General features: G+C 48.5%; 1 long non-coding RNA gene across 1 annotated transcript; it reads right to left on the bottom strand.

Annotated features, from left to right (window-relative positions):
* Positions 1-2,101: 2,101 nt before the first annotated feature.
* Positions 2,102-3,239, bottom strand: LOC121564134. Its single transcript, XR_006000048.2, has 3 exons — positions 2,685-3,239; positions 2,223-2,439; positions 2,102-2,128 (listed from the first exon to the last, which is right to left on the bottom strand). It is a non-coding gene; the product is annotated as an uncharacterized LOC121564134 (long non-coding RNA).
* Positions 3,240-4,632: the final 1,393 nt, after the last annotated feature.

The following is a 4,632-nucleotide window of genomic DNA, read 5'->3' on the forward strand; positions in this document are numbered from 1 at the left end:
TAAACGTCTCAACTCCCGTCAGGCCAGGTGGGCGTTGTTTTTCGGACGATTCAAGTTTGCCCTGACGTTCCGACCTGGCTCTAAGAACGGCAAGGCGGACGCCTTGTCCCGGATGTTCTCCAAGACGGAGGAGAGTGGGTCTAAGACCGAGACTATTCTCCCCCGGAACTGCGTCGTGGGAGCAGTGATGTGGAAGATTGAGGAGGAGGTGCTGGCGGCCCCTTCGGACTCAGCCCGGTCCCGGTAACGGTCCACCCGGTCGGTTGTTTGTGCCTGAGTCGGTTCGTCCTGCTGTCCTCAAATGGTCCCACGCCAGCAAGATGGCTTGTCACCCCGGCGTGGCTCGGACTATGGCGTTTCTTCGCAGACGTTTTTGGTGGCCTGCCATGGCCGAGGATACTCGGGGTTTTGTTGCTGCCTGTCCAGTGTGTGCGCAGAATAAGAGTACCAATCGGCCCAGCTCTGGACTACTTCATCCCCTTCCTATTCCCCGGCGTCCATGGTCGCATCTGGCTCTGGACTTCGTCACGGGGTTGCCCGCTTCTGAGGGGAACACGGTCGTTCTGACTATCGTGGACAGATTCAGCAAGTTCACCCACTTTGTGCCTATTGCCAAGCTTCCCTCTGCCTCGGAGACGTCCGAGATCCTGGTTAGGGAGGTTTTCAGGGTCCACGGTTTGCCCAGTGATATCGTTTCCGACCGTGGTCCTCAGTTTACCTCTGCTGTCTGGAAGTCCTTCTGTTTGGCCATTGGAGCTACAGTCAGTCTCACATCTGGGTTTCACCCCCAATCCAATGGTCAGGCGGAGAGAGCCAACCAGAAGATGGAATCCACGCTACGCTGTCTGGTCTCTTCCAACCCCACCTCCTGGGCCTCTCAGTTGCCTTGGGTTGAGTATGCCCACAATACTCTCCCTACATCTGCCACTGGGATGTCTCCCTTCCAGTGCCTGTATGGCTACCAACCTCCCCTGTTCCCTTCTCAGGAGAAGGAGCTCTCAGTGCCTTCTGTTCAGGCCCATATTCGGCGTTGCCACCGGACCTGGCATCGGGCCAGAAAGGCACTCCTTAGAGGTTCGGACCGGTATCAGCTCCAGGCGAATCGTCGCCGGATCCCCGCTCCCACCTATACCATCGGAGATAGGGTTTGGTTGGCCACACGGGATCTTCCGTTACGGACTGAGTCTAGGAAGTTGTTACCGAAGTTTATTGGTCCGTTTGTGGTGGAGAAGGTGATCAATCCAGTGGCAGTGCGACTCAAACTACCGAGGACGCTCAGAGTCCATCCCACCTTTCATGTCTCCTGCCTCAAGCCTGTCTTCCTCAGTCCTCTGTTGCCTCCTCCGCCTCCTCCTCCTCCCCCTCGGATGATCGGAGGTGGTCCTGCCTACACGGTGCGTCGCATTATGGATTCCAGACGGCGGGGCCGGGGTTTCCAGTATCTAGTGGACTGGGAGGGGTATGGTCCTGAAGAGAGGAGTTGGATTCCGCGGCGACAGGTCCTAGATGCGGATCTCATCAGGGACTTTTACCGCCTCCATCCTGGCGCTCCGGGGAGTCCGCCCGGTGGCGTTCGTCGGAGGGGGGGTACTGTAACGATCCCGGCTGTCTGAGTCGGGGTCTGGTCGTAATCTCCAGTTTCCCGAGGGTTCGGGAACGCTCCGGGGAGCGCTCTGGTTTCCGCACCTGCTTCCTATTAGCAATCTGCACACCTGGGCCTAATCAGCACCTTTCTTAGGCTCTGGCCCAACATCCAGTTCCTGCCGGATCGTTAGCCATGAACAGTAGGTGTACTGTGTATCAGTTCAAGAGTATCTTGCGTGAGTTTTGTTATTTTGTACTTTGTTGAGTTTTTGTGTTCTTACCTCCGTTTTTGTTCCACCTGCAGTCACACGTCCGGAACCTTCACCCCACCTCTGCCTGATGGTCGGCGGCTGCCGAGCCATCACTGGACCCAGACTGCACCCCCAACTACTCAACCACGCCGCCCGCTCTGTCCCTGGATTATACTGCACCTTTTGTCGTATCTAATAAACCCTCACCTTCGTTCAACTCTCCTTGTCCTGGTCTGCTTTTGGGTTCTGGCTGAGGGGACTGTGACAGAAATCCGCAGTCTCTGGAGCCAAACCTATGTTAAATAGAATACATAATTGCATTTATTTTCATTTAAGCTAAAACGTTACATTAATGCTTTTATCTGTTTATTATCACCAATGTATCACCTGTGTGGTAAGTAGTAGAGTTCATTGGGCACTCCTCCTGGACATGCTGCTGTTCTGGAAGGGCGAATCCTGTGGCTGTTCCACAGTCACACACTCATCCAAGTCCTTCTGAATAACATCACCAAAGCAATATCTCAATAGGCATTGATGCTCATGACTCCCGTTGAAGTATCCGGCATCTCTAAGGTCGGCAAATAACTCCATCCAGAACTGAGACCTATAGAAATGGATACAAATGTTTAGTTATACTATAAATAATAAAGGTTAGTTATAATGAAATGTATGGTCTGTGTATCTTTTGGTCATTCGATTTTCTTTTCAGGAACAGCTACTTTTCCTGACGGGCAGGATTTGCTTTACAAATGTGTATTGATAATTATTGTGCTCGTTTTTCATTAATCGTTCCTGAGAAGAAAATCGAATGACCAAAAGATGCAATGACCCTTTATGAAGACAACTCACCTTCCCTTTCTAAATATAGACCACCAGGACTCAATATGCTGGCTATTTATAGATGAGCCGTACATGTGGCTGGACGCTCCAGAGTAGTAGTCACTGTGATGGTGGCGTAGGGTACATTGAATTGCAGCCATTATGCCGTTCTCAGTGCCGCAATCAGTCCTCAGTCTCATGGGGATGACACCGAGGTTTCGCACACATGACATGAATTAGTGAGCAATCACTGTTGGGTTATTATTTGTTGGTCCACATTGAAGCCACAATACTTTACGTGAAAATCCATCTATGCATCCCGAAATGGCCAAACCGAATGGCTTAAGTTTGTCATAACCATCTGCGTGCCACATATAGTTAGGTCTCATTGAGTAGTTGTCCAGGTCCACGAAGTTCAAATCTGATGGCGTTACTCACGGCGTTTGGCGAGGAATAATCCTTTCTGCGGTACAACCCGGCTTCGTTCAGTTTACTTTTAAGAGTCCTCAAGCTGATGTTTACACCGTGTAGACTTGACATCATGTCCACGATTACAGCGTACGAGTTACCCTCGTTAAAATATTGAACGCAATGATGCAGTATGTCTGGTGTTTCCGTATGGTCCGCGTCCTTTAAAAACTCCAAACACCGACCACACGTAAAGCAAAACCGCGTTAAGCTGTTCATGTGTTTGCCACAAAACGGGCAAAACATCCCTCGGCCGCAGTCCATGTTCGGGCGGTCACCATAAACTTTTTTGACGCCATAACCTCCACAACAACAACACGAAAAGACCACGCTCGTCACTTCCGGTATATGGTACATTCCCTTTCCGTGACGAATCTGTCATTTGTACATTTGTTTCGGGACTGGTAAAAGTGTTTTGCGTCTTGTTAATTTGTTTTCTAAAATGTAAATTTGTTTTCTAAAATGTAAATTTGTTTTATAAAATGTAAATTTGTTTTCCAAAATGTAAATTTGTTTTCCAAAATGTAAATTTGTCTCGAGCTTTGTAAAAGTGTTTCATTCTTTGTAATGTTGTTTTGCACTTCCCGGCCACCGTAACAATCAGAACCAAAATCCTGCCCAATCCACTAAAAAGTAGCCACATTTTAACAGATTTCTCTGTGAGCTGGGTGGGTGGGATTTGTATGTTTCTTGCATCGCATTTCTTTTAGGTGTGAAACTACCCAATCTGGCAACACTGAGCTCTACCTCCAGGACCACCAGTGGTAATGAGGGGATAGTAGAGAGGGGCCAGGGGAGGAAGCAGAGGAATTGTGGTTGTAGTTACTGGTGCTTCTTCATTTTAACAGAGGTGTGGTCTCCTTGATGGCTTTCTCACACTCCTCTCTCTGGACTGTTAAGCACTTTAGGCCCTGATCTCCCCCCCTACCTTCCTTTTCACTCCTCCTCTCAGACCAACAGCCCTCTTCCTCTGTGTTAGTCTTCAGCTGTGACAGACGCACAGAAGGGTGTCTCCCCTCCTCTAAAAGCTCAGACACACCGGTTGGATTGTCAAACGTTTGCCTGCCGACAGTTTTTTATTAATTTTTATTTCACCTTTATTTAGTACTTAGCACCTCTGAACTGTGTCGGCAGTCAATCTCTTATGTGTTCATTTACATTTACATTTTAGTCATTTAGCAGACGCTCTTATCCAGAGCGACTTACAGTTAGTGAATACATATTTTATGTATTCACTAATGTATTCACACTGTTTTTGTTCACACAGCAAAGACCTTGGAAGTCGTCAGCCACTCAGCCTTGTTAAAATACTCCAAACCAGAAGGTGGTAGTAGCGTTGTTTGACAATGCATATATGTGCGTATTGCTTATGGTCTAGATTCCAAGTTATCTGCTCTAATGTCGTTATTTTGTACAAAGCCCTTGTTGATACTAGCCAGATGGCCACTACTAGATAACTAACTAGCAAGATGATGAAGAAACAATTTAAGGCACTCTCCATAATCCCATA

Source organism: Coregonus clupeaformis, unplaced genomic scaffold, assembly GCF_020615455.1.
Source record: "Coregonus clupeaformis isolate EN_2021a unplaced genomic scaffold, ASM2061545v1 scaf0019, whole genome shotgun sequence".
NCBI classification, from domain to species: domain Eukaryota; kingdom Metazoa; phylum Chordata; class Actinopteri; order Salmoniformes; family Salmonidae; genus Coregonus; species Coregonus clupeaformis.